Source organism: Nycticebus coucang, chromosome 24 (genome assembly GCF_027406575.1).
Source record: "Nycticebus coucang isolate mNycCou1 chromosome 24, mNycCou1.pri, whole genome shotgun sequence".
Lineage (NCBI taxonomy): Eukaryota > Metazoa > Chordata > Mammalia > Primates > Lorisidae > Nycticebus > Nycticebus coucang.
The window spans coordinates 12,413,561-12,423,973 of NC_069803.1; the positions used below are offsets into that span (position 1 = coordinate 12,413,561).

The window sequence follows — 10,413 nt, forward strand, 5'->3', positions numbered from 1 at the left end:
CAAAGCTTCTACTGTTTTTAAACTTGGTTCAACCACAGTCCCCTGAATAAGGGTGTTGCCAATGGCAGGCAGTGCTGAACCTCTTACTGTAGTTGAAAGGAAGTCAGGAACTGGCCCAGGCATGGAGCTCACATGGTCAACAATGGGCTTAAGACATAGCAACCTCACGGTTTCATGGCCCACCTGGCCTCAGAGGCTGGTCTTAGCCCTGAGCAAGCCCAGTGTGCCTGCCTGAACATTAAATTTAAAGACCTGGGTTCATAGCCCTGTTCTTGCCATCCACTTCTGCTGTGGCCTTCACGATGACCTAGTTTGCTCTTTCCCAATTTAGGGTCAATGATACCTGCTGTGCCAACTCAGTCGCGATGAAGCAGACAGAGGTTCTTTTAACCTGTGTGGCATGTCTGTGATCAGTATGAAAAGTATCTGCCCTTCTTCAATAGGCCTCCTGACTGTTGCCAGAAATTGTACCATGGGAACATTCTTTCAGATTCAGGCACAGTCTGGAACCAATCTGAAATCTGTGCCAGCTTCCTGGAGCTCTGGCCCAGCCTCACTTAATTTTCTCCTATTCAGCCCTGCCTGTGTCAGCTGGCTGGTCCACCTGCCTACATGTGTCCCGGGGACAGAGTCCACACGAGCTGCCTACCATCTGGCAGAGGGCCAGTAAAATCCGGAACTGGCACTAAGATGCCTGGAGCCTCCTGCCAGCCACAGCCTGCTCAGGTGATCAAAAAAACAAGGGTAGGCCTTACCGGTCTTACTGTGAACAACTGGGGAGACTTAGGAACTAACACTGTCCATCCATTTGTGAATCAGCACACATGGCATAAACTTCTTAGTATTTATTGCTTATGATTTTTGTAACACTGAATTAATGAGAAATGGCTCGAAACACACTTCTCACCTTTCTATATTCATATGGATATTAAATTACCCCTTTAAATCCATGTTCTTTTTATAAAGTGAACAAAAAATATCTGCCCTTCCTTTTTGTTGGAGACTCATTTTTCTTCACGTAGAAAACTTTAAAACTGCTTAAGTATTTTCAAATGGCTGGAGGTGTCACATTCAGTGTATAGATTGGAGACAGAGTCTCAGTTGCCCTGGGGTTAAGTACCATGGCATCATAGCTCACAGCAACTTCAAACTCTTGGGCTCAAGTGATTCTCTTGCCTCAGCCTCCCAAGTAGCTGGGACTACAGGTGCCAGCTAAAACACCCAGCTATTTTTTAGAGACCAGATCTCACTCTTGCTCAGGCTGGTCTCCAACTCCTGAGCTCAAGCAGTCCACTTGCCTTGGCTCCCAACCACACCTGGCTATATATATTTTTTGGACACAGAGTCTCACTCTGTTGCCCTGGGTAGAGTATAGTGGTATCATCATCATAGCTCAATGCAGATTAAACTCTTGGGTTCAAGTGATCCTCCTGCCTCAGCCTTCTGAGTAGCTGGGATGATAGGTATGTGTCGCTATGCCTGGCCAATTTTTTCTATTTTCTGTAGAGATAAGGTCTCGCTCTTACTTAGGCCGGTCTCGAACTGCTGGCCTCAAGTGTTCCTCTAGCCTCGGACTCCCAGAGTGCTAGTATTACAGGCATGAGCCACTGTGCCTGGGCTCTGCTTAATATTTTGAAGTTTTATTTATTTTTGTTTTTCTCTTTTCCTTTTTCTCCTTTTTTCTCTGTTCTTCACTATGCCTGCTATCACCAGAGTCAAGGTACTGTATAGTTCAATATGCCTAGAGACAGAAGCTGCCAATTCCTGTGGTTTTCAACAAATCTCCTTTGGGGTAATTTATTTCCAATTTTGGAAAAAAATTAAATATTGAAATAAGCGCTGAAAGGGATAGAATGGATGAGCATTCTATAGACCTCATTTTAATGCTTAACTCTCTAGTTATTTATTGATTCTCCTCAGGGTTCCTGGAATAGAATAAAAGGCTATTCTATGGGGTGTGACTCCTGTAGGTGGACTTTCAAAATTGTTGATAAAAAACTATGGGAAAAAAACAAACAAACAAAAAAAAATGAAATTTAAAAAACAAGCAGGGCCAGGCATGGTGGCTCACACCAGTAATCCTAGCACTCTGGGGGCCAAGATGGGAGGATTATTTGTGTTCAGGACATCTGGTGATTGTTATTTCATGGAAGAAGGTAGAAAGTGAAAGTGAGCATGTAACACAGAGAAATGGTTGTGACTTTAATCCTTCATCAGGACAGAGCCCTTATGATCTATTCACCTCTTCAAGGTCTCCCTCTTAGTACTATTAAACTGGCAATTAAGTTTCAAGATAGGTTTTGACAAGGATATTCAAACCACCAAATGCAAACCTCATTTTAATGCTTTACTTTCTAGCTATTTATTGGTTCTTCTCAGGGTTCTTAGAAAAATGTGAGGGCATTTAGGTTTGGTCTCCTTGACTTCTGCTCATTCATTCATTCATTCAACAAACATTTGTTGAGAACCTTCAGTACTTCAGACAATATACAAGGCATTTGTGGACCCAGGCCAGGATGAGCTCATAATAAATGGGGAACAACAAATAGTATACAGGTAAGAACTATGACAGAGAATTATGTATGAAATATTATGTGGTTCCAGCTGAGGAACCATAAACTTCCATTGGGAACATGAGATGGTTTGGCTATTACGTGACAGTCAAGCTATTTTTCAATCTCCTAAGCCCATGTTAGTTGACTCACTGATCTTCTCCATCAACGCAAACAAAAATAGAGCCTAGGGCGGCGCCTGTGGCTCAGTCGGTAGGGCGCCGGCCCCATATACTGAGGGTGGTGGGTTCGGACCCAGCCCCGGCCGAACTGCAACAACGACAAAAAATAGCCGGGCGTTGTGGTGGGCGCCTGTGGTCCCAGCTGCTCTGGAGGCTGAGGCAAGAGAATCGCTTAAGCCCAGGAGTTGAAGGTTGCTGTGAGCTGTGTGATGCCATGACACTCTACCGAGGGCCATAAAGTGAAACTCTGTCTCTAACTAATAAAAAAAAAAAAAATAGAGCCTAGTGTGCTTTCCATTAAAATAAAAATATGCATTGAAGTTCCATCCTTAGGGAAAACTTCTTTTTCTTACCCTAGGTCTTCCCAGGGGGATTTATGATATGATGAAAGGTCATAGAATTGGAATCAAAAATTGGAATTTTCTACCACTTAATTACTATGAAACTTGATCAAGTTACTTGACTTCTGTGGACCTTAGAGTCTTCATCTGCAAAAAGAGATAAGAATAAACATGATGTAGCAGACTACTATCAATATTAGTGATAATGTATATAAAATTATAGACTTTTGCACTGATGGCTCCCAGTGCAAAAGTCTATCAGAACTAACCCTGCTGATATTCATGGTATTCACGCCCTTAGTCTCCTGTGTTAACTCTGGTCTTGGCCAATGCCTTGCTTGGCTAATGAGGCATAAATTTGACACAAGCATGAGGCTCAATAAACATCTGCACATTGAAGCTTACCCTCTTGGAATCCAGGTGTCTTTTAAAGAGATTTGAGCTAAAAAGAGAGGTCCCAGCGAGGTGAGGTGGCTCACGCCTGTAATCCTACCACTCTAGGAGGCCAAGGTGGGTGGACTGCTTGAGCTCAGGAGTTTGAGACCAGCCTGAGCAAGAGAGAGACCTTATCTCTACTAAAAATATAAAAGATAAGGCGATGTCAGGTGCAGTGGCTCACCCCTGTAATCCCAGCACTTAGGAGGCCGAAGCAGATGAATTGCCTGAGCTCACAGGTTCAAGACCAGCCTAAGCCAAAGTAAGATCCTGCCTCTAAAAAAAAAAAAAAAAAAAATAGCTGTGTATTGTGGCAGGCACGTGTAGTCTCAGCTACTCAGGAGGCTGAGGCAAGAAAATCGCTTGAGCCCAAGAATTTGAGGTTGCTGGGAACTATGATGCCAGCACTTTACCAAGGGTGACAAAGTGAGACTCTGTCTCAAAAAAACAAAAAAAAATAAGGCAAACAGTTGAAGGTTGCTGTGAGCTATGATGATGCCATGGCACTCTACCCAGGATGACAGAGTGAGATTGTTCTCCCCCCCCCAAAAAAAAAGAGAGAGAGAAAAACAAAAAAAAAAAACAGAAGAAAGGTTCCAGCTATTCCCAAGTGAGACCATCTGAGACTTTTCAGCTCCAACCAACCCATCAGCTGAGTGAACCCAGACGAGATCAGCAAAAGAATCACCCAGCCAGATCACAAACTCATGAGAGTCCCAGTCCTGGCGTGAGAATTGTTTCAAGTCACCAACTTGCTCCTGGCTTGTTTTTTTTTTTTTTTGTAGAGACAGAGTCTCACTGTACCACCCTCGGGTACAGTGCCGTGGCCTCACACGGCTCACAGCAACCTCTACTCTCGGGCTTACGCGATTCTCTTGCCTCAGCCTCCCCAGCAGCTGGGACTATAGGTGCCCACCACAACGCCCGGCTATTTTTTTATTGCAGTTTGGCCGGGGCTGGGTTTGAACCCGCCACCCTTGGCATATGGGGCTGGCGCCCTACTCACTGAGCCACAGGCGCCGCCCTGCTCCTGGCTTGTTAAACAGGAACACGTAATGGATACGTCAATACTGACATGTGTCCACTACAAGCCTAGGGCTATGCTGGGCTTTAGTAATCCAGTGGTGAACAAGACCAATATGGGCCTTCTCCTCATAGACCTTAAGTTCTAGTGGGAGAGACAGACCAGAAAAGTAAATAAACTGCACATTGTTGTGGAGAGCTGAAGCAGAGACTAACAGCAAATAGTACTCACTTTTGCTAAAGTGATCAGTGAAAATCTCTTTAAGGTGAAAGTCTAGCAAAAACTTAAACCACAAGATAAAAGTAGCCGTGCAAAGAGTCATAGAACAGGTCCTCAAAAAGGGATGGCTATTATTAATAGACATATTAAATTATTGATATTATTTGTATACTTATTACATAGCAGGAGCTCAAAATACATTAGTTCCCTGCCCTTTCCCTTCTCTTCTGTCATTATCATTCATGATCCTCTTAGGAAAACAGAAATCACATGAGGTTTATCAACAGAGGGAATTTAATATAAAAATTTGTTATAGATGTTGGAGAGCTGAACAAACAGAAAGAAATTCCTAGGTAGCTTAGAGGGCTGTAGGAAGCAACTAACATTTCTTTTATTTTTCTGTTTTGAGACAGACTCCCACTATGTCACCCTGGGTAGTGTGCTGTGGCATCACAGCTGATAGCAACCTCAAACTCTTGGGCTTAAGTGATTCTCTTGCCTCTGCCTCCCAAGTAGCTGAGATTACAGGCGCCTGCCAGGTGCCCGCCAAAATACCCAGCTGTTTTTTTGTTGCAGTTGTCATTGTTTAGCTGGCCTGGGTTCTAACCTGCCAGCCTCGGTGCATGTGGCCAAGTGCCATAACCACTGTGCTACCAGCGACCAGCCAGAAGCAACTAACACTTCTAGTGCAGCAAAGACTGAAGGGAAGAGCTTGGGAGCCCTCAGTACCAGGAACATGAGGGAGCAGTTCATGAAGAGAAAGTATCATTCAGCTGCTATTGATAAAAAAATTTTCATTAAAACAAGATAGTATGTTTGGAGTTTGGGCTCAAATTTGAAGCAAGCAGAAATGTGTGTCTTGTTACACAAAAAAGGTTTATAATATTGAGACATAAAATTAATAATGATGATGATTATTCTCCACTAAGACCAAAGACCAATGAGCCACCACCGTCCCAGTTACAGAACCTGCCAAAGCTGGAAAGAGAAAAGTGAGGGAGTTTAACTTTGAGAAATGGAATGCTCGAATTTCTCATCTATGCAAACAACTCGAAGAATTGTTTGAAAGAAAATACGCTCAAGCTACAAAAGGAAAAGGTCCAGTGCTGATTCCATACCCTGTCCTCCAGTCTCAAGCTGAAGATCTTTATGTAGAAGATCTCTGCATAGAAGGCCTTAATGCCTCACCTTGAGAGGATACTACTTGCAAAGGAAAGGATTTGTTTTGTGATAAAGCAACGGGAACTTCTGAATTCAACACGTGGAGATTTACAGCTTGATAAACCAGTTTCTGAGTAAAGGAAGCACGGTAGGCCAGAATCACTAAATTAAGAAAGGCGGTAGATCAGCTTTTCTGCAAAAGAATCGCTGAAGCCTTGGGGAGCACCGAAGCCAAGGCTGTACCCTACCAGAAATTTGAGGCACATCCTAAAGCAGGTGGCCTGTTCCATCTGGAGACCTGAGTGAGCCTTCCTGTGCAGCCGAGTCGTGTGCCCGCAACGGAGCTCGGCAGCCAAAGGCTCCTCCAGGCGATCGTCCTCCCAGGGCATCGTCCTCCCAGGGCTCCGCCCCGCGCCCCGCGCCCCCGCCCGCCGCCTCCTCCTCCGGCTGCTGCTGCGTCCCGCTCGGGAGCCGCCGGTGTCCGGGCTGCGGCTGCTGCGGGGCGACAGCCAGAGGTCCCAGCGCTCCGGCAACCAGAGCTCCGGCTGCTGCTGCTGAGGTCCACAGACCCCCCCCGAGCTGTCCTGGGGCGACCTCACCCACCGCGTCGCCTCCCGCAAGGATGACCGCTCTGAGCTGGGCCTGGGCCTCAGAGCCTCCCCACTGACCCCCACAGCTAATTGCACTTCGACGTTGAGAAACCCACTCTGTTTTCAGCCCCATGTGATTTTTCTCCCTGGGGTCCGAGAGAGCCATGGTGGGACTCTGGACCCCATATGCCTTTGATTTGCTTGTGCTCTGAAGATGTCCTAACAAAGCGCGGCTGTCCTAAAAAAAAAATAGATCTGTGTGCGGAAGGACCATCAAAAAACATGCCTTATCCCAGGGCTGGAAAAAAAAAATCATTCAAGTGGGCAATCGTATTCAATTTGTTATTAAAAGACCAGAACTTCTGACTCACAGTACAACTGAAGTTACTCAACCAAAGAAGATTGGAATGTCAGAATTACCAAGTTACAGAAGCAAGTGGAAGAGATTAATTTTTAATTTGCTCAAACTCTTGGACTCACCAAGGCAGTAAAAGGTCCATATCCTGTGTTTGAATCAAATCCTGACTTCCTTTATGTAGAAGGCTTGCTTGAAGGAATTCCCTTTAGAAGCCCTACCTGGTTTAGAATTCCACCACGTGAAAGGATTGTCTGTGGAGTAATAAAATCAAGTTTGTTGTTAAAAACCCTGAACTATATTAAAAAACAACAATAACAACAAAACAACCCTGAACTAGTTTTTTCCCACTTGCCTCCTGGAATGGCTAGTAAAATAAACACTAAAGCATTGCAGTCCCCAAAAACACCATGCAGCCCTGGGATCAATTCAAAGGTTCCTGAAGCTGAGGTCACTGTGGAAGGCCCTAATAACAACAATACTGGGGTGGCGCCTGTGGCTCAAAGGAGTGGGGCACTGGCCCCATGTGCCGGAGGTGGTGGGTTCAAACCCAGCTCCAGCCAGAAACAGTAAAAAAAAAAAAAAAGACAATCCTCAAACCTCAGCTGTTGGAACCCCTACCTAGACTAATGGTTCTAATGTTCCTCTTAAGCCTCGAAGTAGACAATTTTCCTTTGAGGCCTGGAATGCCAAAACCACAGACCTAAAACAGAAAGTTGAAAATCTTTTCAATGAAAAATGCGGTGAAGCTCTTGGCCTTAAACAAGCTGTGAAGGTGCTGTTTGCATTACTTGAGTCTTTCCCAGAAGACTTTTACGTGGAAGACTTACCTGAGGGTGTACCATTCCTAAGACTGTCTACTTTTGGCATTTCAAGCCTGGAGAAGATCCTTAGAAACAAAGCCAAAATTAAGTTCATTATTAAAAAGCCTGAAATGTTTGAGATGGTAATTAAGGAGAGCACCTCCTCCTCTAAGAGCCCCCACCAGAAAAATAAATTCATCACCCAGTGTTAATACTACTGCATCAGGTGTTGACGATCTTAACATCATTCAGGTGACAAGTCCAATGATGATAATGAAAGACTTTCAAAAGTTGAAAAAGCTGGGCGGCACCTGTGGTTCAAAGGAGTGGAGCGCCGGCCCCATGTGCCAGAGGTGGCGGTTCAAGCCCAGCCCCGGCCAGAAACTGCAAAAAAAAAAAAAAAAAAAAAATTGAAAAAGCTAGATAGCAGTTTGGCACCTATGGCTCAAGCGGCTAAGGCGCCAGCTACATACACCTGAGCTGGCGGGTTCAAATCCAGCCCGGCCTGCCAAACAACAATAAGGCTGCAACAACAACAACAACAACAAAATAGCCGGGTGTTGCGGCGGGCATCTGTAGTCCCAGCTACTTGGGAGGCGGAGGCAGGAGAATTGCTTGAGCCCAGGAATTGGAGGTTGCTGTGAGCTGCAATGCCACAGACTCTACCCAGGGCAATAGCTTGAAGCTCTGTCTCAAAAAAAAAAAAAAAAAAAGAAGCTAGATAGCTAGGAGAGCAAGTGAATGACTTTTCAGTTGAAAATTTGGTGAAGCTATTGGTACGGGTTTCCCTATGAAAGTTCCGTACAGGAAAATCACCATTAACCCCGGCTGTGTGGAAGTGGATGGCATGCCTCCTGGGGTGTCATTCAAAGCCCCCAGGTACCTGGAAATCAGCTCCATGAGAAGGATCTTAGATTCTGCTGAGTTTATCAAATTCACAGTCATTAGACCAGGAACAGGACTTGTGATTAATGACCAGTTGGTTGATCAGAATGAGTCAGAAGGCCCAGTGATACAAGAGTCAGCTGAACCAAGCCAGTTGGAAGTTCCAGCAACAGAAGAAATAAGAGACTGATGGAAGCTCTCAGATCAAGCAAGAACCAGACCCCACCTGGAAGACTCTTCCTTCCCTCCTAGGCTTAAAAGTATCAGGGGTTGAGAAGAGCTTTTTGGACCTGTTACTGCCCCAAGCTTGTAATATACCTTCTATACAGACTTTTTCCCTACTTTTAGATAGAAATATCTATTTTTTCAGCAGTTCTGTGAATTGAATTAAAGAGTGGAGTGACTGTAGGTTTGGAATGGCTGGTTTACTTTGGAATGTATTATAAGGATTTTATAGCAATGCTGGAAAAATGACAGGGAAAATGACAAGGATGAATCTCATCAGATTTTTTTAGTATTCAGCAGAGCCTTCAGCTATGGTGTTTATTTTCCAATCGAGTGAAGATATCTCCTACTGAAACATCTCAGCTTCTGCAGTGAAGAAAATTCCCGTGACAGTTCAGTTCTTTAGTTTTTCTATTTGAAAAATCATTGAAATGATCCTTTTTCACAGCTCTACTTAATGACTAAGTGAACAGTTAGTATCTGTATATTTGACTAAACTTTTTCCTAAGCTTCTATCATGGTTCATTTTTTTTTTTTTTATTATAGTTAAAAGAAAAACTGGCTCAGCGCCCCCAGCACAGTGGTTATAGCGCCCGTCACATGCACCAAAGGTGGCTGGTTTGAACCTGGCCAGGGCCAGCTAAACAACTGCAACAAAAAGTAACCAGGGGCGGCGCCTGTGGCTCAGTGAGTAGGGCACCGGCCCCGTATGCCAAGGGTGGCGGGTTCAAACCCAGCTCTGGCCAAACTGCAACAAAAAAAGTAGCCGGGCGTTGTGGCGGGCGCCTGTAGTCCCAGCTACTCAGGAGGCTGAGGCAAGAGAATCGCTCTAAGCCCAAGAGTTAGAGGTTGCTGTGAGCCGTGTGACGCCACGGCACTCTACCGAGGGTGGTACAGTGAGACTCTGTTTCTACAAAAGAAAAAAAAAAAAGTAACCAGGCGTTGTGGTGGTGCCTGTAGTCCCAGCTACTTGGGAGGCTGAGGCAAGAGAATTGCTTAAGCCCACGAGTTTGAGATTGCTGTGAGCTGTGATATTACAGCACTCTACTGAGGGCAACATAGTGAGACTCTGTCTCAAAAAAAAAAAAAAAATCTGGATCACCTAACAATCAGAGGTCAGTATCTCCACGTGTGAATTACAGATGAATTACAGAGAACCTCTACCACTTTTACTTTTCATCCAAATAAAGTGCATGGTGTAGCAGATTTGAAGATCAGGTATGAGTACTTGTGCAAGCTAGATAACAATGTAACCTGTTGTGGCATGGAACTCTCTGGAGCACTGGTCCAGCTTGGATCAGTCCCAAGGGGTTGTCACTGCCTGTGTCATTTTCTAATTTTTGTAACATTGAGGCACCAGTGTGGGGAGTGAGGCTAATCCTGCACTCTCTTGATATTCTGCTCCATTTGTAGGAGAATCTTACATGTGTTGAGATTTCACAAACAATAAGAATTGAAAATACCAGCAATATGAAAAGGTAGGTAGGTGATGGCATAGAGTTTTCATTAGCTTTATCACTATTCACAATGGAGAATTTTATCACAGGGAAGCAGAAATAGGCATTTTTGTGTCTTGCTTATATTTTACCTCAAATAAATTGTAGATATAGGGTAATAAATGAAATCCATCCATGCCTTTCA

General features: G+C 44.5%; 1 pseudogene; it reads left to right on the forward strand.

Annotated features, from left to right (window-relative positions):
- LOC128576216 (general transcription factor II-I-like) overlaps positions 1-8,933 on the forward strand; it is a 48,519-nt pseudogene extending 39,586 nt beyond the window's left edge.
- The last annotated feature ends 1,480 nt before the right edge of the window (positions 8,934-10,413 follow it).